The sequence below is a fragment of the Jaculus jaculus genome, chromosome 7, assembly GCF_020740685.1.
Source record: "Jaculus jaculus isolate mJacJac1 chromosome 7, mJacJac1.mat.Y.cur, whole genome shotgun sequence".
Taxonomy (NCBI): Eukaryota; Metazoa; Chordata; class Mammalia; order Rodentia; family Dipodidae; genus Jaculus; species Jaculus jaculus.
In genome coordinates this window covers 93164167-93186658 of record NC_059108.1, presented here as the reverse complement: position 1 = coordinate 93186658, position 22492 = coordinate 93164167, and positions in this window count along the sequence as shown.

Sequence of the window (22492 nt, the reverse complement as noted above, 5' to 3'; positions counted from 1 at the left end):
GTTAAATTAAAATTAGAGCAAAGATGTCTTTTGTGGTAGTTTTACTTGAATTTTGTTTTCATAATCTCAACAGTCATAATCTCCTAGTCAAAGTTTGATATTACCAGTGAAGACATGAAGTAAAAAAGAAAAGAAAAGAAAGGGTATAAATGTGGAAATATAAATTTTAAAAAGAAAGATAAGAGCACTTCACATAAAAATTAGTATGGTGGCATGGTGAGATTGCTTAGTGGTTAGGCACTTGCCTGTGAAGCCTAAGGACCCCCAGTTCAAGGCTCGATTCCCTAGGACCCACGTTAGCCAGATGCACAAGGGGGCACATGCATCTGGAGTTCGTTTGCAATGGCTGGAAGCCCTGGAGTGACAATTCTCTCTCTCTCTCTCTGCCTGCCTGCCTCTTTTTCTCTCTCTCTCAAATAAATAAATAAACATTATTTTTTTAAATTAGTGTGGTATAATGAGTAAAGAAAAATAAGTGAATAAAGGAATATGTGTCACAAGGAAAAGATTTTGTTCTACCTTGACTATCAATGTTTTCAATACATCACTCTCTCCCTCAGTCTTTCCAATCCAGATAGATGTGAATTAGAAATCAAAACAGCAACTTGGTATTGCATTTCAAGTGATCTGTGCCTAGGAACATTGTCAGTAGTTATCTCACATGAAATGTTTCTCAGGAGATTCCAACATATGCCTTTATTTATTTCCAAGAAGAAAGATATTACTTTCGGGGAATTTATTAAAAGGTACCAAAAAGATTCACATATCAAACTAACTTAAACTATTACCAAAATCCAGATACTTTTAGAGACTACTAAATAAATCAGCTTGTCATGAATATGTCAGTTACAATGGTATATAAATATGTGTGTTTCTCATGATTATCAGTGGACAGGAACATTACCCTTTTCAAATACTCATAAAACAGGACCTATCAATACAATTATAAAGATTAGTTACTTGTTCAAAAACAATATTTTTAAGCCACATGACATTGATATTTATATGTATTTCTATTCACAACCCATTAACAACCCTGTATGGTAGTGATCTTTCTGTTCACTTGGAATTGTAAATTGCCATGTAAGATCCTTGTAGGTAATTCTCTTTACATTAGTTTATTTGTAAGTCAAATTATGACTACTTTAAATCAAAATGAAAATCGAGAGGCTAGGAAATCATGTGGTTTATGATAAGAACTAACTTTTGACAATCAACAACAGAATCTTATGACCTTGAAATAACAGTGCGCTGACTTGGAAGATTGGGTGGACTTTAATAGAAAAAAAGGGAGAATCTATTTTTGGAAAGATTGGGTATATAAGAAACTATCATTAATAAATTGTTAGTAAAACTGGATTATTCATATCACTGATGAAAGCAAGGATTTGTGATTTTAATTGCTTAAGGTTTTAATTTGAAAGGTTAAAATACCTGAGTTAAATTATTTTTCCAGAATAAATTAGCATTTTGAAAGATTTTATAATGATTCATTGCTGCATTTTAACATTAAAGTACACTATCTTGCTAGTGTATTCCTTGTCTCTCCTTCCATGAGCTTCTAATCTGGTCTGAAGGGTACAAGGATAAAGCCAGCTGAGTGTGTTCATTCCCCTGTCTCTACTTCCATATCTGTCAAGCTGTGAGAAGGCTGACTCATCGCCCTACAGACTCAGATTCCTGCCTCCCAGAGCTACAGCTTCTTCTGCTGTTATTTCTGCTCCATTATAATGGTCTTTTCTCCCAATCCATGAGGTGAAATAAACTGTTCACCCATTAAGTTGCTTCTTGTTAACCATTTGGTCAAAAAAGTGAGAAAAGAAAGTAACAGATATAATTATTTGATTAACTAAAATTTAATTGACCAAAATTTTACAGAAATGCACTTTACAAATGGGAAAAAATAATTTGAGTCATGAGTAAATTTCATGATTACATTTTCTAAATAATTGTTGGCAGTAGAAAAATATTTCATAAGAAAAGCAAAACACTATTCCTTATTAAAGTTAATGTTTCAACAGCAATATGGATTATGAAAATAGTGATTTCAAAATATATAAAACATAAAGACTATAAGATTAAACAAAACCATAACTTTTCAAATAGAAGATAAGCTTTATTGTATCTATCACATGTTTTTAATTAAAAATATACATTTAAGCTGGGCATGGTGGCACATGCCTTTAATCATAGCACTTGAGAGGCAGAGGCAGAGGTAGGAGGATTGTCACAAGTTCAAAACCACCCTGAGACTACATAGTGAATGTCAGGTCAGCCTGAGCTACAGCAAAACCCTACCTGGAAAAAGCATATATATTTAAGAGAGAGAGGGAAGGGAAGGATAGATAGAGGGAGGGAAAGAGAGAGAATTGGCATGTCTGGGCCCCTAGCCACTACAAACAAACACCATACACATGTGTAACCTTGTGCATCTGGCTTACATGGGTACTAGGAAATTGAACCTGTGTTCTTAGAATTTGTAGGAAATTGCCTTAACTGCTAAGCTATCTTTCCAGCCCTACTTATCACATTTTATTAAATGACTTTATTCCTTTGTTTTAGCAAAAATAATTTCATTTACTTTTTATGTTTCTCACTATTATATTCTGACTCCATTTCAAGGATAATTTTGAAATATAATTACTAATATATATTTAAAAATAATAATAATCTATATTATCCAATACATAATTAGAAATCGATAACAAAAAATTTCCTCTACAAACATGCTCAGTCTTATTTTGTGGCCTGTGGTAATTTCTGATATGCTAAAATGTTAAAGACAATGTTTATGTTCACCAGATGACAAGCAACCTGATAATCTTACTGTGGTGGTTTGATTCAGGTGTCTCCCATAAACTTAGGTGTTCTGAATGGTGGATTCCCAGCTGATGGAGATTTGGAAATTAACACCTCATGGAAGGAGTGTATTGTTGGGGGCAGGGTTATGAGTGTTTAATCCAGCTCCTCCTTGCTAATGTTTGGTACACTCTCCTGTTCCTGTTGTCCACCTTATGTAGACCAGGGGGTAATATGCACCCTCTGCTCATGCCATCATTTTCCCTGCCATCATGAAGCTTCCCCCTCGAGTCTGTAAGACAAAATAAACCTCTTTTTCTCCCACAAGCTGCTCTTGGTTGAGTGTTTTCTCCCAGAAATGTGAACCTGACTGTAACAGTAAAGTGGTACCAAGAATGGGTTTGCTGCTATACACTTGACTCTATAGCTTTGGCCTTTTGGAGCTGACTTTCAAGAGGAATGCAGAGGGATTTGAGACCTTGGCCTAGGAGACATCTTGCAGTGCTATAAGTACAGCTTGATGGGCTATTCTGGTCAGAGTTGAAAGACCTGAATGCAGTAAAAACTATGGACTATGAGGTTTGGCTTATGAGGATCAAAAAAGAGCTTTTCTTGGACTGGGCTAGAGACAGTTTCTGTGAAAAGCTTGCTGTTATGCCCTTGTCTGAGACATTGTGCAGGGTTGCTTTGCATAGAAATGAACTAGGTGAGCAGAGGGATATGGAACAGAAAGAAAAATCTTTGGGTTAACTGCTACCTGTTCTGCTTCAACTGAAAGATTACAACCTTTGAGATTGGGCCAGTTGATCTGCACTGGGGCAATGGGAAGAATGTAGAGTCTTTGGAAGGGCCTGAGTGCTCAGGGAGTGTCCTGTTCTTCAAAGTCTGCTTTATTCCCCACTGGATTAAAAAATTGGCACCTACCTGGTATTGTGGAGTATAAGAAATGCAAGAGAGAGAGGATCATTGGAATTTCAACACAATCTTATGTTTTGGAAATACCATAGACACTGTGAAGCAGGTTTGCTGGATGCTTGCATAGAGACCACATGGGCCCCTGAGGATGAACCCCAAATTTCAGTGGAGAGCCAGTGGAGATGTCAGGACCATAAGATGGTTGCTTAGGAAAGCTGCCAGTGCTGGGTAAAGTTTTCGAGGGCTGTGAGTAGTCTAGCTGGAGGGGCGGAACTGGAACTCCAGAGACTTTTGCTGGTTAGAATTATCAAGTGTGGAGATTTGTCACTGACTACAGTTGTTGGACTTGGAGCTACAGAATTTGATGCTTGCCCTGTTTAAACCTTGTATTGGTTGAATATTCCTTTGCTATGGCCAATGCCATCTTTTGTAGTGTGAATGTTTATTCTGTGCCCTTATGAGTTTTTTGAGGTTACATTTTGGTATTATGGTTCAGTTAAAAGACATTGGATTGTGGGGATGTATGAACATCATTTGGAATAATAACAATTATGGGGGCTTTTTAAAGTTGCATGAATGTATTGCATTTTACATCATGCATGGTTATCAGTTTATGGAGGTCAGTGACAGAATGTGGTGGCCTGATTCAGGTGTCCCTCATAAACTTAAGTGTTCTGAATGTTAGGTTCCCAGCTGATGGAGATTTGGGAATTAATACCTCCTGGAGGTGGGGTATTGTTGGGGGTGGGCTTATGGGTGTTAAAGCCAGCTCCCCCTTGCTATAGTGTTTGGCACACTCTCCTATTCCTGGTGTCCACCTTATGTTGGCCAAGGGGTGATGTCCACCCTCTGCTCATGCTATCATTTTTCCTGCCATAATGGAGCTTCCTCCTAGAGCCTATAAACCAAAGTAAGCCTCTTTTTCTCCCATAAGATGCACTTGGATGGGTGATTTCTCCCTGCAGTGCAAACCTGACTGCAAACCTTACTAAAGTAGATAAGATGCAGGGTTCTTTATGAAAACTAAGTAAGAAAAGATGATAAAATTAAGAAGAAACTGTATTTTTAAAATTAGAAAACACATCAAGCTGGTTTTCCTCTATAAAATCTTGTTTTATCTATTCAACAGAGAATTCTGATCTCACGGAGTATAATGCAGTTTCTGGAAAGGTTATTTCTAAATTCTGAAAAAGGACACCTAGGTCAGCATCCCTTCATATGAGTAGCAGTGTGAATTATTAACTTCCATAGATATCAAGAGAAGAGATGAATTTATTTGAAAATACAGCACACAGAAATCAAAATATCTGTATGTCTGGAAACACAGAGCATATTTGAACAGTAAGCTCAGACAGCTGATTAAATCAAATGGTGATTTCTTACCAGCAACAGTGGCAGTCAGTTGAGATGTCTTAACTAAATATCAATTTAATGACTTTATTTGCATCAGTGTAGCCTGATTGCTAAAACAGATTGGTTCCTAAATTGTAAAATCTGCAAATGATATTATAATTATGCTAGTTTCTCTAACAGAAAACAATGACAACAACAACAAAAAACAGGTTGTTGGCAAGGACTTCAGCTGTCATTAGTACATACCTTACAAATGAGTCTGGGTTTCATCCTTCTGAAAAGAACTTGCAGGAATCTGGTGGCAGCACTGAAAACCATTGTCTGGCAATGGTAAACATCCCTTCCTCTGTTATTTCACTGGTAAAATTCAGAGTCAAATGATAATAATTATAAAACAGATGTAAAAATGTGGTAAAGCTGGTGCTCAGATGAAGGGGAAATGGATCATCTAGAATAACTATCAACCTTTCTTACAATCTTCAGTACCAGCAAAGGTAATATAGGTAAATTCTAACTCAAGGAAACCCTTGTACTCCCAGCTACTTAGAGGCTAGAGCAGGAAGATTTCAACTTCAGTTGTGGTTTAGGATATTGAGAGGATATAATTAAGTGATAGAGTGCTTACCAAGCAGGCATAAGACTCAGTAGTAAAAATTGAACAAACAAACCATATTCTGTTTCTGTTTTCCAAACAAGATTTCTTCATAACTAAATTCTTATAGATCTTAATACTGAATTTTTCAACTATTTAAAATGTAATTCATTTTATAAAGTTTTTTAGTTTTATTTTATTTGCAAGCAGGGAAACACAGAGAGGAGAAAGAGGAGAGAGAGAGAGGGAGAGAGATACAATGGGTGCACGAGGGCCTCTAGCTCTTGCAAAGCACTCCAGACTCATGCACAACATTGTACAACTAGTTTTAAGAGGGTACTGGTGAATCAAACTCAGGTTATTAGGGTTCACCAGCAAATACCTTAACTGCCGAGCCATCTCTCCAGGCCTTAAAATTTAATTCTATATGTCAAAATATGCATGATTATGCTATTTCTAGAATGTTCTCTCTGTATCATATTGAAATAGACAAGTAGATAAACTATATCCATTATAATTTTTTAAAAGTCATACCACTTTAGAAAAATATGTCATTAGGACTATTTTTCTGGAAGTCTGAGATTAAGTTCTAGCTATGCAAAAACTCTTATTTTTTGTTTTTTTAACCTTATTATCGACAACTCTCATATACATATATCCCCATCATTTTTTCCCCTTGATTTATCACCCTTTCACTGAACCCCTTCTTTATTCCAACTAGTCACTCCTATATGTTAATGGTTTTTTTGTTTTGCTTTCCTCCATCATCCATGATGACTTGTTGATGGTCCCATTATTGTGCAGGTTTGGTACAGGTAACAATTTTTGAGGTTAGGACTAGAATAATCACTTGGTGTAAGGAGATGGCATTCCAAAGCACTCCTCCACATTCATGAACTCTTATATTATTTCTACTACCTCTTCCTTAATGTTACCTGAGCCTTGGAGAATGTTATGATGTTTCATTTAGTGCTGAGCAATCAACTCTCAATTATTCCTAGCATTTTGATAAGATTTTAGTCTCCCTCACAGTCATAATCATCTGCAAAAAGAAACTTCTCTGACCAAAAGTGGGATCACCATGAGTCTGTTATGGACACAAATGTAAATATCTAGAGGGGACTATGATGCGATCAACTTGTTCATTCCGACAAACAATTGTACTAGTTTTCCTCCTAAGGCCTTCTCAATAGACTATTAACTTGAGGGACTAAGAGGCTTCCTGACCAACAACTCATTGAAATGTATCCCTACCTTGGCACAGAGACATTCTTGTAAGAATGTATGGGTTAAGAAAGCAGCATTATCCACAACCACCATTAGATTTACACCCAAACTCTCAGTGTTTGAAATATTAATTTTATTTTAATTAGATAGCAAAGAAGTAGGTTTCAATATTGTTTTCATTACATCTTTAGTTTTGGTTAGCCCAGCCACATAACTTCCTTTCCTGCTGAGTCCGTGTAGACCTTTCTACATTTAGTATTCTGTCCTCCTACTTAAATATCTACTATTCCTACCCTTAAGCCTTAATCTCACCTCCTTCCCCCATGACACCTCTCTAGCTTCCTGCTCTATGTTAACTCTTATTGCCAATTATCTACACATCTAAAAATCTAAAAATAGGATCTGCATATGAGAACACACAACATTTGTCTTTTTAAGCCAGAGTTGCATCACTTAGTATATTCTAAAACAAATCCATGTGCTTTTATTTTTTTCACTGAAAATTTCACAACTTCCTTTTTCTTTATTTATAAATAAAACTACAACATATAGATGTACCATACTATCATTACCTATTCATCAGTTGCTTGTTGTATGTGTTGATTCCATTTCCTAGCTATTGTGAATTCAGCTTAGCTAATATATCTATCATAAAGTATACAATCCTTATGATATATGCACAACATATATAAGTGTTTTTAGCTGTTTGAAATACCACTGCATGGATTTCAGTAGTATCTTTATCAGGTTACACTCCCGCCAATAGTAAATAAAGGTTTAGTTTATTTTCTGATTTTTCTCTTTGTTTAATTCTAAGAATAAGATGTCATGCAATCAGGATGGCCTTAAACTCACTATATACCTAATGAGAGGTTAAACTGATACTTCTTCCAGAGCATTCCTAGTGCTGAGTTTACAAGCATGTGCACCATGCCTGGTTCTTAGTGAGAGGGGTTTTTTTTGTTTGTTTGTTTGTTTGTTTGTTTTTTGTTTTTTTTTGGTTTGCTTGCTTTTTTATTTACTAATTAGTTTCCTAATCAGTGAATACAGTCATGTTGGTTCCATTGTTAACTTCCTCCATGGCTTACCCCCTCCCCAGGGCCACTCCATGTTGAGGTACATGGATCATGAATTCTGGAGTTAGCCCATAGTTAGCCCATGCTGTTTCATTTTACATGTCAGCTGCATATGGTGTCTTCAGCAATAGGGTCTTACCACTAACATTTGGTGGGCCATCAAGTACTCTGACAGAAATCTGTCATTCTTTTAGAAAACCTTGTAGGTTTTTCTGATCAAAAGCTCATTGGGGGTGATAGCCACATGCTGGTACTGGGAGTTACAGGTCAGTGCCCCCTAAGAAAATGAAAGTAAAAGGTAATTAATATATGGGAGTTAGAAAGGCGAGAGAGAGGGAGAGAGAGGGACGGAAGATGTAGAGGATTTAGGTTAGACTTGATCCTACCCTCTCCAGTGTCTTGTGGCTGAGGTGTTTCCTGTAAGGGCCTAGTGAAGGTTCGGCCATTTGGTCACCTTTTAGGAAGTAGAATTTTATGGTACCCTTGCCGTTTGGGTCTAGATTAGTGTTTCCCACACCTTCGATGCCATCCCCTCCCTCGCCATCCCTCCTAGTGTCTAATCCATGAAATGCTTGCTGGGTATGTAAGGTAACTTGGGTAGATTCAGGTTAGGTGCTGTAGATGAATGAGACTATGTGGTAATTTTTTTTTTTTTTTTCTGTGATTGGGTAAGTTCACTGAGAATGATCTGTTCCAGGTTCAACCATTTTTCCTCAAATTTCTTTGTGTCATTTTTTTCTTAATGCTGTATAGAATTCCATTGTGTAGATATACCACATCTTAGTTACCCATTCTTCTAGTGATGGACATCTGGGTTGATTCCAGCTTTTAGCTATTACGAATTGAGCTGCTACAAACATGGTTGAACAAATCTCTCTGGCCTGTGGTTTGAAGGTTTTAGGGTAGATACCCAGTAAGGGAATAACTGGGTCTGTTGGTATCTCTATAGTCAGATTTTTCAGTAGTCTCCATATTGCTTTCCAAAGTGGTTGTACCATCGTACATTCCCACCAATAGTGGATGAGTGTTCCTGCTTCTCCACATCCTCGCCAGCATTTATTTATATTTGATTTTTTTAAATTTTTGTTTATTTATTTGAGAGTGACAGATACAGAGAGAGAAAGAGACAGATAGAGAGAGAGAGAGAGAGAATGGGCGTGCCAGGGCCTCCAGCCACTGCAAATGAACTCCAGACGCGTGTGCCCCCTTGTGCATCTGGCTAACATGGGTCCTGGGGAATTGAGCCTCAAACCGGGGTCCTTGGGCTTCACAGGCTAGCGCTTAACCACTAAGCCATCTCTCCAGTCCTCATTTGATTTTTGTTGTTTGCTATTCTTATTGGGTAAGGTAGAACCTCATAGTTGTTTTAATTTGCATTTCTATGAATATTAGGGATGATGAACATTTTCTTAAGTGTGTGTTTGCCATTTGTATTTCTTCCTCTGTGAACTGCCTGGTCATCTCTTTGCCCCATTTTGTAAGTGGGATGTTTGACTTTTTACTGTTTAGATTTTTGAGTTCTTTGTAGATTCTAGAAATTAGGCCTCTATCAGTTGGTTAACCCACAAATATTTTCTCCCATTCTGTGGGTAATCTATTGGCTTTGTTTATTGTATTCTTGTCTGTAAAGAAACTCTTCAGTTTCATATTATCCCATTGGTTGAGTGACTGTTTAAGATCGTGAGCTACTGGGGTTTTGTTCAGGAAGTCTTTTTCCATTCCTATATCATGGAAAGTACTTCCTTAACTTTCTTCCAGTAGTATTTGAGTTTCTGGTCTTATGTTGAGGTCTTTGATCCATTTGGATTTGAGTGTAGTACATGGTGAAATGTGTGGATCAAGTTTCAGTTTTCTGCATGTGGTTATCCAATTTGTCCAGCACCATTTGTTGAAGATGCTGTCTTTTTTCCAACCTATATTGTTCGGGCCTTTGTCAAATATCAAGTAGCTATAGTTGCTTGACCCAAATCCGGGTCCTCAAGTCTCTTCCATTGGTCTATACACCTGTTTTTATGCCAGTACCATGCTGCTTTTATTACTATGGCTTTGTAATATAGCTTTAGATCAGGTATGTTGATGCCATCAGAGGTATTTCTTTTGCTGAGGATATGTTTGGATATGCGAGGCCTTCTGCCTTTCCATATGAAATTTGAAATCATTTTTTCTATGCCTGTGAAGAACACTGTAGGGATTTTAATTTGAACCACATTAAATCTATATATTACCTTTGGTAGGACTGTCATCTTCACAATGTTAATTCTACCTATCCGGGAGCATGGGAGGTCTTTCCATTTTCTCAAGTCCTCCTGAATTTCTTTTTTGAGTGTTTTTATGTTTTTGTTGTATAGATCTTTTACTTCCATGGTTACTATTTTCCAAGGTATTTTTTATTGTTGTTGTTGCTATTGAAAATGGGACCATTCCCTTATTTCGTTGTCTGTATCTTTGCCATTTGTATATAGAAAGGCTACGGATTTTTGTGCTCTGATTTTTTATATCCTGCTACTTTGCTATAGGAGTTAATCACCTTCAGGAGTTTGGGGATGGAGTCTTGGATCTCTTACATATACAATCATGTCAACAGTGAAGAGAGCTAACTTAACTTCTTCCTTTCCAATTTGTATCCCTTTTATTTCTTTCTACTGTCTTATTGCTTGAGCTAGTACTTCTAGTACTATATTGAAGAGCAGAGGGGAGAGTGGACAACCATGTATTGTTCCTGATCTCAATGGTAGTTCATCTAGTCTCTCTCCATTAAGTGTTATTTGGGCTATAGGAGATTTCTATATTGCCTTTATTTATTGAGATATGAGGCAACCATGCCAATTCTTTCCAATGTTTTGACCATGAGGTGATCTTGTATTTTGTCAAAGGTCTTTTCTGCATCTATCAAAATGATCATGTGGTTTTTGTGTTTAACCTTGTTTATGTGGTGTATTGACAGATTTTTGTATTTTGAACCACCCCTTCCTAGGATGAATCCCATTTGGTCAAGGTGGATAATGCTTTTGTTGAAGTCAGTTTGTGAGGATTTAATATGGATCTTTGTATCTAAATTCATCAGGGAAATAGCCTGATAGTTTTCTTTCCTTGTGGCCTCTTTGCCTGGCTTTGGAATTAGGGTGATACTAGCTTCATAGAAGGAGTTGGATAGCTTTTCCTGTTCTCCAATTTTATGGCATAGTTTGAGGAAGTTTGGTTTAAATTATCCCATGAAACTTTGATAGAATTCAGCTGGGAAGCCATCTGGTCCTGGAGTTTGCTTTTTAGGGAGGGTTTTGTTGTTGTTGTTATTACTTTTTCAATCTTCATTAATGTGAAGGGTTCATTTAGGAGATTAATCTGCTCTGAGTTTAGCTTTGATAGAAGGTTTGCATCCAGGAATTTATCCACCTCCTCCACATTATCCAGTTTTGTGGAGTAGAGATTTTTGAAATAAGTCCTGATGATTCTCCCAATTTCACTTATGTCTATTGTGATCATTTTGTGTCATTTTGAATTTTGTTAATTTGAAGCATCTCTTTATTTTTGCTTGATCAATTGTTCAGGTGTTTGTGTATCTTCTGTATTTTTTCAAAGAGCCAACTCTTTGCTTTTTCAATTTTTAAGTTGTTTTCTTAGTTGCCAATTCATTAATTTATGCTGTCATCTTAATTATTTCTTTCCTTCTGGAGCTTGTTGGGTTGCATTCTTCTTACTTTTCCAGTGCCTTTAAGTGGGTGATTAGGTTATTGAGTTGGGATCTCTTTGTCTTTGTTTTGACGGCATTTAGTGCTATGAATTTTCCCCTGAGGAACGCCTTCATTGTGTCCCATAAATTTTGGTATGATGTGTTATCATCGTCATTCATTTCTTGAAATTTCACAATTTTATTTTTTATTTCATTCACTGCCGGAGACGGCAAGCATGCCATTTCAGGATCATGAGGAATTGAGCGCTGAAGAGCTGCTTGACACAGTTCCAGCCCAGCTGTCTCTTCCTTGAAGTCCGATGTGGCCCCTCTATAGAAAAATCTTTGGCTCTCTACGCCACAGAAATATGTGGTTTTCTGTATAATGTTTGTCTTTCTCTGTCTTTCACTTGGTGTCCCAATCTCTAAGTTTACTTTTCCAGTAAAAATTGTTGTCAGTAAAGTGTTGGTTAATGTACCTGAAAGAGGCTCTGGCATAGAATTGGAAAAACAAGAAAATGGGTCAAAGATAATTGTTTTCTTTAAAGGCCTTAAAGAAAGTCAGGCGTGGAGTACAGTAAACTTAGGAGGAAACAATAAACCTCCTGGAACAACGTAAACATTGTTATATGACTAATTCTTCTAAATGGTGGCAATTGCAATTGACTCTTTACCAGGAATCCTTACAGAAAAACAACCGAAGTCAGAAATAGTTCAAGGGGGGACCAAAGTCTAAGTATTGGAGGGACGTAAAAAGGAAACTTCAAAATAAATAATTAAAGGATAAATGGATCTGCTGGATCAGTGATTAATGATGGGAAGCCCCATTTGTGGTTGTTTTGCCTCTCACCTTTAATAAAGTAATTGAAAGTAGAAGTCCAGGAAATCACAAGTGCTTGACCGCACATACATGGGGAAAATGTGAAAACAGTTAATCATTACAGGGGCCTGACGACTTTACTTGAGGTGAATAATTATGGGATTGTTTGATGATAAGGAATAACAAAAAGTTTCTATGAATTCTGTGAAATTGTACCTTTCTTAAAGTCTGTTCTTGCACGACGTGATCAGAAAATAAAAGACTGAGGCTAAGAGCTGTGGCAGGAAGAGAGAAAAAGAGAGAAAGAAAAAGATAGAAAAACTCAGCTGCCTTCAGCATTAGCCTGTCAGCTTGCACCAGAACTTGACTTCGAGTCGTTATTTCGCCGCTCCCTTTCACACCTCTCTTCGGGGACCCTCCTTCAAGCCAGGGCTGGACCCCGGCAATTCACTATTCATTTATTTTCTAAAAGTATACTGTTCAGTTTTCAGGCACAGATGGGATTCTTGGTGTGTCTTTTCTTGTTTAATTTCTAGAATTATAGCATTCTGATCTGATATCATGTAGGGAATTATATCAATATTCCTGAATACATAGAGGCAGGCTTTGTGAGCCAGTATATGATCTAATTTAGAGAATGTTCCATGGGCTGCTGAGCAGAATGTGTAGTTTGTGGATTTGGGATAGAATGTTCTGTAGATGTCCATTAGGTCTAAGTGATCTGTGGTTTTGTTGAGCTCTCTTACTTCCCTGTGAGTTTCTGTTTGGATGATCTATTAGCAATGATGGTGTATTAAAGTCCCCAACTATAAAGTCCCCAACTATGATGTTAGTGGTTATTTCTGTTTCATAGTCAAGTTAGTTCTGCTTTATGAACTGTGGTGCTCCCGAGTTTGGTGCATAGAGATTTATGATTGTAATATCCTCTTGGTGGATCATTCCCTTGATATGTAGGAAGTGCCCTTCTTTGCCTTTTTTGATTATTTTTGGTTTGAACTCTATTTTGTCCAATATTAATATAGCTATGCCTGCTTGTTTCTTATTCCTGTTTGCTTGGAATATTGTTTTCCACCATTTCACCCTGAGGAGGTGTCTGTCTTTAGTGGTGAGATGGGTTTCTTGAAGACGACAGATTGAGGAGTCTAATTTTTTGATCCATCCTGTTAGCTTACATGTCTTTATGGGTGAATTAAGTCCATTAATATTTAGAGTTATGACTGTGAGGTTTGATTTTATCCCTGCCATATTGTGTTGGTATATGTGGTTTGGTGTTTTCATGGACTTTGAATTTTTTCGTGCCTATTCTAAGTTTGGTTATTGTGATCTGCTTCTTGTAGGCATTTGAGTTTGATTATTTGATTCTTCTGTGTGGAGAATTTCAAGAAATACTCTGTAGGTTTGGTTTTGTGTTCAAATAATTGTAAAGCTTATCTTTTACCATCTATTATTAAGTATTATGATACTTTTGCTGGATAGTGTACTTTGGGTTAGAAGCCATAGCCTCTTAGACTTTGCAGTGTGTCATTCCAAGCCCTTCTGTCTTTCAATGTTTCCATTGAGAAGTCTGAAGTAATTTTGATGGGGTTACTTTTAAAAGTGATGTGTTGTTTTTTCCTAGCTGCTATTAGGATTTTCTCTTTGTTGTCAATGTTTAGAGTCTTAATGACAATATGTCTTGGAGAGTTTCTCCATTGGTCCAATCTGTTTGGAGTTCTGTTGGCATCTTGTATCATGATGGGCCTTTGTTTTGAGAATCTGGGGAAGTTTTCTTTGATTATTTTGTTAAATAAGTTCTCCATGCCTTTTGGTCTGAATTTCTTCTCCTTTTGGTTTTCCAATGATCCTGACATTACTACATTTAAGTGTATCCCACATACCCTCATGTTCTGTTCACAGAAGTTTTTGAACTTATTGAAACTTTTGAACTCTCGAACAGTTTCTTCCATCTTGTCTTCCAGATCAGTTTCTACTCTCCACATGGCTGACTCTGTTCTTGAGATCTCCTTGAGAGTTCTGGGCTTGTTCGATTAGGTTTGCATTTTCTACTAATTTTCTATGTAGTTTCTATCCCTCTGTTAAGCTCCCTTTTTACATCATTTTCTGATTTTTCTTGATGCTTCTTGGAATTCATCCTTGCATTTCTTTATGTCTTCATTTAGCATTGCCAGCTGATTTTTGAGGACCTCTTTTTTTTTTTTTCACTCTCCTTCATATCTCTTAACTGTCTTTGAATTCCTTCCATTTTCTTATCTATTCAGTCTAGTCTAGTGATGGCAGCATGCACATGGTTATTGGTCCTCTGGCTTTTCTGCAAGTTCTGCCAGTACCTTGATCAGCGTTGCATTGCTCATAGCTTCATTTTGTTGTTCTGATCCTAATGACTCTTCTATGTTTTGATCAGAGATGTTCATTGTAGGACTGGATTCTCTTGCATTTGATTTTTTATGTTATTTCTTTTGTGTTGTGGCAGGCCCATCACAGTCTATGGGCAAGGACAGGAGGACTGGATATGCAGGGGAGGTGGTACCTCTTGGGGGAGCTGGCCTGGGCTATCTGGCAGGCAAGCAGAAGGTCTGTGTGGTCTTGAGCTAGCACGTAGGTGTGTGGATCAGCCTGAGCTTATACACAGTGGGAAGCTGAAGCCTCCTGAGGCACATGCCAAGCCCTCTAATCTCTCACTTTGTGGAATGCCTAATCAGCCTAAGCTCTCACACAATGATGCACCAAAGCTGCCTGCATTGGTGGTCAGAGGGATGCTGAAGTACCAAGCACCACAGCAGCCTAAACTCACACATGGTGGAACATAGGGACCAAGAAGCAGTCTGAGCTCCCCTGCAACAGGACAATGGTGGTCAGCCAGTGTGGCAGACTGGGAGGGGCTTGAAACAGAGCTCTGGTAGGGTAGGTGGTCGAATGAGCCCGTGACTGGGAGGCGGCAGGAGCAATAAGTGAGAAAATGGGCAGAGGGAGCAGGCTAAGCTTGTACAAGTGGTTATCAGCAGTGCCTGTGGTGGGAAAATGGATCCTGAGCTCCAGCAAGCTGATGGGCAGAGCTTGCCCAAGGTCACATGTGTGTGGGGGAAGCAGGGTGATTGCCCCTGTGTTGTGAGACAAGTGGAATTATGCTGGCCTGGGCCCCCTTTCTTACAGTAAGTTCAGGGATATACTTAAGCTGGGACTTTGGGTACAGTGGCTGCTTGGGTGATTGAGGGACTGGGGCTACCTTCCAGGGAGGAAATCAGTGATTTCCTGTTTTATCCCCTCTGTGCCCTCCCACTGGCAATCTATTAAAGATTGCTCTCCGCTAAAACACCCAATGAACCCTTAATGCCTTGCCTTTCTTTCCTGTGGCTGGGTGGTGCAGTTAGGTGGTCTCCATCTTGGCCAGAAGTCTCTAGTGAGAGTTTTTTAATCAACATATATGCTAAGGCTAGAAAGATTGCTCAGAAGTTAAGGCAGTTGCCCATAAAGTCTAATGACTGGAGTTTAATACCCCAGTAACCATGAAAAGCCAGATGCACGAAGTGGCACATGTGTATCTAGTTCATTTGCAACAACTAGAAGCCCTGTTGTGCCAATTCATGTTCATTCTCTCTCCTCTCTCTCTCTTTGTATCTCTACCAAGCAAGGTGGTACACAACTTAAATCCCAGCACCCTACCTCAAAAATAATGTGTGTGTGTATAATCATCTAATTGCTGGGACAAAGTACCCTAACAGAAACAATTTAGGAAAGAATATAGTTTAAATGAGCTTAAAAAGTTCCAGAGGGTAGAGTTCATCATAGCAGGAAAGGCATAGAGACATTCCTTCCAGCAGTGAGGAAGCAAAGCAAAGAGATGAATATTGATGCTGAGCTAGAGAACTTCATTTTACAGTCCATCAACCCACTCACAATCGATGTGGGTTTTCACACTTCAATTAATCCCATCAAGATAATCCCTCACAGTTGATTCTAGAATCTGTCAAGATGACAATGAGCAAAAATCATCACATATAGTTTTTTTAATTATTTTTATATAATATGTAGAGAAAAGCAGTTTAATTTTTCAAAAAGTCATAATATAATTCTTTAATGACAAGGAAAAAGTTGAATAATAGAGAAATGCAGTAGTTGGACATGTATAAGAGAAAGCATTTCTTTTCTATGTCTTTTAATATATTATTTTACTATTAATTTATTAATTTTAATTTATTATGGGAGTTTCTGCTTCTGTTTTTATTTTCAAATTCTGTTTCTCTGATGCTATTTTGGGGAGGATAACTGTCATAAACTTCATCATAAGAGTTGGTTTGATGTATACTTAGAGATCTTACATATTCAACTTTCCTTATTATCAGTTTATTTGTTTGTGTTTCTTTCTGGGTTTTAGAAGCAGGGCTTCAATGCAGCTCTGGATGACCTAGAACTGAGATTCTGGGGTTGATGTTGGTCATGATTTGATTTGTTTTGTTTGACTAATTCCGGAGTTTGGAGGTCTCTGGTGACTGTGTCTCTGGTCCATTGGAGGACTAGAGTCACAGACACACTTGTCACACCCAGCTGTTTACATGGGATCTAGGGATTTGGACTGAGCACTCTCTGGCTTCTCATGCTCCCTGAGATCCTCATCCTTGACCAGCAAGTACACTTAACCACTGAGCCATCTCTCTAGCCTCAAAGTCTGTTTACTCAACTCTGAACTGGCAAAAATAATTATAGATGGCAGAGAAAGTCCCCTCATTTCAACTATGAGGCAAAAAAGATCTTTCCTTCCTTAAATTGACTTTCTCAGGTAGTTTGTCACAGTTGTGAAAAATGACCACCACACATTATATAGATGAATACTGTTTTTGATCCTGAATTAGAATTATAACTAAACTCAAGCAGACATTGCAAAGTGATGTTATTTTTCATAAATTATCTTCTAAAAGTATTTACTCATTTATTTATTTACTACACTGGAAATTAAACCAGAGCCCAATATATGCTTGGAATTTTTTCTTTCATTGAACCAGACATGCAGATCCTACTTTCTATTAAATTTTTGTTATTGTATATGAAAGAGGGATTTTTCCCATTGGATGTGTACTTTTTTAACTTAACATAACTTTAATAGATACTAAAATTTAGAAATGAGGGAACTTTCTCTGCTCAATGTAATTTTCCAGAATTAAATTAAATAGTACTTTATGCACCATACTTAATATTGATATCTGGTGACACTTTGCCCTCAAAAGGGGCAATGTGAGATATTTAATTTCATCACTTACAGAAAATATCACTGGGAGGAGCACAGGGATGGCCTTAGCAGCTGTGATAATCTGCTTATGTGTTCTTCCTCTCCACTTCACTCAACACAACATAGTCTGGTATTTCATTGCTGATGCATTTTATTTAAAATTTGTATAGTCTACAGGCCACATTACACTCTTTTCTCACGCAATAATTATAGCTACATTTCATTTTAATGGGCATAGTATGTTACATTGGTGTTACACAACTGGTATTTTACTAGGCTTTCTGTGATATAGTACCAGCCATTTTATAATAGCTACCATAATATGTAATATTATAAGTCAAAAACTATATCCACAAATATAGAAACTATATATCTACTTTTTAAAAGCCACAATTTTGGACCTCAGAACTTTTTCATAATTTAATATATATATATATATATATATATATATATATATATATATATATATATATATATATATATATATATATTTCAAGAGTAATTTTATATTAGCTTCTAACCAGATCATTCATAATTATATGTGTTGTAAATGTTCATGTCATGTAGATCCAGAATTATGGAAGTCTATGAGTTAAATAAAAATATAAAATATATTGTTAACTTTTATATAAAATATAAGTCACATGGAATTCAGAATATGTCTATATATAAATGATAATATGGGGAATCATTTAGTGAAGTATGTATTACTACCTGAAACCATGTTGCTATTTAAAATACATAGTATGCAATACAGGAGAGGTATGTGCAGATTCCTTCATCATTTGCAGTGTTCAGTTTATCTAATCCACAATGAGTTAGTATTCTTCAAAGACAGTCACTGTACTAGTTTTATCTGAAAAGTCTATTTTTATTCGTGAGACAGTAATTTCTTGATATTCACAGAAAGACAAATTCATTTTCCTTTTTGAAATGGTGTCTCACTCTAGCTCAGGTTGACCTTAAGTTCAATATGTAGTCTCAGGGTGGCCTCAAGCTCACTGCAATCCTCTTACCTCTGCCTCTCAATTGCTGGGATCAAAGGCATGCACTACCATGCCCAGTTTGACAAATTCATTCTATTTGTTAATAGTTATCCTTAGCAAGTTGTCCTTATTTTACATCTCTCATGATCATTTAAAAAAGTTTCAGCAGTGACATTTGCAGTGACAGGTACAGAAAAGTCATGCAATAGAATGAGTAAAATGAACCTAATTTTGAATCAAACCTTAATTGTCCCATTTAGTAAAATTGAAATACCTGTTTTATATTTTACTTTTCATTACTCATTACTGTTGTATTATCACTTCTTTCAAATTATAGAATAGACAAGAACTATTGTTTTGATAGTGTTTATATATTTTTTCAATCCCTCTTCCAGTCTTGATTTAAATTCATTTGTTCTGTCATCTTCATTATCAAATGCTTCCCGAACACCTCCTGTCTTTGCACATTCTACTCTTTAATCTGAAACACTGGCAACTCTTGTCAACCTAACATCCAGTATATTCACTCTTCCATGCCATACTCAGAGAATGGATAAATATGTTCTGGATAACAATACTACAAAGTCATGTCTCCATTTCCTTATTCTAGTACTTTAAAGCCCACACAATCCAATATATATTTAAAATTCTTTTGGGTATCCATGTGTTTTCTTTTTCATCTCTCTGCTTGGTTAATCTTGTCCATGTGGTGTCAATCCTGACATTATTGTCACTTCATCCACTTGCCCTTTGGTGATTAGGCAGTGCTTCATGACCTCTATGTTATACAATAACTTCTCAATAGCATCAGCTCTTACTCAAGTGAGCAATTACTGATATTTTCAGTGTTATGAACTCTGTTTTATTCAATGAAAACCTTGTCGTTTTAAGTAAAATGTATCCTTTGAGCCTTTTACATCAACATAATCTTCCATTGAAATTTTAGCTTTGCACTCTAACCCCTCCTTATCTATAGTTTTGTTTTGCAAGGTATAATTACTTATCGTCAACTGTAATCTGAAATCACTAATTCAAAAATACCAGAAGTCTACAAATAATAAGTTTTAAAATATTTTATTAGACATACTGTTGTTATTGGTAATGTCTCATTCTTAATAATTACAAAATAAGATTTGTTGCAATAATTTAAATATAAAACGTAACATGTACAAGATTCAAAAATGCCTGCTATTTAGGTGGTCATGACCCCCATAGACTTACTTTATAGGCATATGCATGTCATCAACTCCAGTTCCTTGAACCTTTTATGGTCTTCATCTAGCATTTCTTTTTACAACCTTGATATTTCAACTTTCATCAAAATTGATTATACATTTCACATTCATCTGCATGCTTTCCTGGTAGGAAGTTCACATCACAAGCTGGCATCTTTCCTAGGACACCATTCTGTAACAAACTTGAAGGAATCTTGAAAATCCATCAACTCTTCCATTTCTACTTGTTTGTGTTGGTGATGCAGACCACATGCCCTCAGAATCTACTCACTTTTTCTGCCCCTGTGCTGGTATTTGCACTCTGCTTTTCTAGCTACTCTGGAGTAGAATCATTGCCTATCTTATCAGATGTTTCAAATCCCATGCATATCATGCTGTAGAGAAAGGATGTGGCTTGGGAGCACATTGCCTTTAGAGAAAAGGCCTCTATAGTTTTTATCTTATTTCCTCAGCCAATGAGAAGCTTCAGCTCTCAGAGAGAAAGTGGACTTATTTCTGCAGACTCGGAATTTTTGATTAGTCAGAGAGTCAGAAGGGACAGCCACCTGTGTATCTCTATCTCGGGTATCACTGCCCTAGGGTTTCCAGCCCCAGACTTTTCCATGAAGTTTGGCCACTCAGGCATTAAGTCTTCACTTCCTCCAAGTTCCATTTCTTTCCTCTGATGAAAGAGAAAAGAGAATGATTTAATTTACCTTGCAATCAAATTTTCTGCCCTCCATTCTGTTCTGTTATTTTTTTAATTTCCTAATAGCTTATTAGTTTCTGCTGAATATTTTGTGTTATTTTTGCATTATTATAATACTCAAAGGGGACAGGTCAACATTGAGATTATAATATGTATTTCCTGCATTCATATTATCTTAAAATTGTTGTGCTTCAAATAATGAAGAACACCCAATTTTACTTAATTCTATTATCAATATAGGAAATAATAGTAGCTATTTTATTCAATTTTGTTTATATTTATATTGTGATTTATATTGGCCACTATTTAGCACATCCTAAATTATTTCTGTAGGTGAAATTATTTCTGTAGGTGAAAACTATGAACTGACTTCTGAATACAAATCAATGTCCTTTACTTACTACATTAACTGGTAATCCATTAACTTTTCTTATACTTTAGAGGAATTATTTCTTCCATATAAGGTCTCATAATATAATACATTGCTCATTTGAAAGATATTGAGTTATAGAATTATAGAGAACACTAAAAGTTAATAATTTAGATCATGTAATTTTGAAAGGTCAAAATTTGATAACGTTATTACTAATAAGCTTTTTAAAAAATTATTTGAGACCCATAAAGCTTGTGAAAATTTATATTTAAGAAGCTTTATTATTTCTTTATTTTTAGAAGATCAACTTTGATCACTGAAAAATGTCCCCAGATGTTTGCCTCACAATGATATGTATAGTTCATTTATTCTCAATAATCATCTACAAAATATAAAGTTTTAGTATTATAATTTCTATTATTCTCTCAAATAAAAAACGTGTAAGTAAATAAGGCTAAAGCAGTCTGTAACTTCCATGATTTTTTAATATTTATTTTATTTTATTTGAGAGAGAGGGAGGGAGAAAGAGAGAGAATTGACATGGTAGGGCCCCCAGCCATCACAAACAAACTCCATGTGTTATGTGCCACCTTGTGCATCTGGCTTATGTGGGTCCTGGGGAATTGAACCTAGGTCCTTTGTCTTTGCAGACAAGCACCTTAATCACTAAGCCATCTCCCCAGCCTTTTTGTTTTGTTTTTTGTTTTTTGTTTTTGTTTGTTGTTTTATTTGTTTTGTTTTTCTTGAAAATTAAAAAGGAAATTTTTTTTTAATTTAATTCCCTTCCTCAAATCGTCTATGGTTGCCTCCTTCCCCTTTCTTTCTTTCTTAGTTTCTTTGTTTCGTTCTTTCTTTCTTTCTTTCTTTTTTTTTTATTTTTTGCTTTTTTCCATTTTTTTTTTTTTTTATTTTTTGGAGATAGAGTTTCATTGTGTGGCCATGGCTGACCTGGATTCACTACACAGACTACCTTCAACCATGTACCTGTGGTCCTCCTGCCTTTGCCTCTAGAGGGCTAGAATCATAGGGGTGGGCCTTCCATTATCCCTAGCTTGATACTAGTGTTCAATTGGCACCAAAAGATATTTTTAATATATATACTTCCTATTTCATCACAGAATATGTGTGAATGACATAGAGACCTTGGGATTTTATAAAATAACAATTCTTACAGCTCCATCAAACACATTCTTAAGTGAAACTTGTTTTATGCTGCTGATTTTTAAACTGCCTTTTCTGCACGCGCATGTTAGCAAAGATGCAATGATGCTAGTGGCTTGCTGTCCCTACTGTTATTCATGCTAAATGTCATCAATGTTACTCCTTATTATATTATCAGTGTAAATGTCACCATGGTAAATAAATTATGAGAATTATTAGGAAACTAGTTTTTTTTCATCAGGTTATTCCCATCCAGAATTCCATGATTACACATATTTGTATATTTTTTTTCAAATCACTGTGTAAGCCAATTTATAATACTATTTCCCCCCATATGAAGGTAAGATCTTGCTATGTGATCCAGGCTATATTCAAA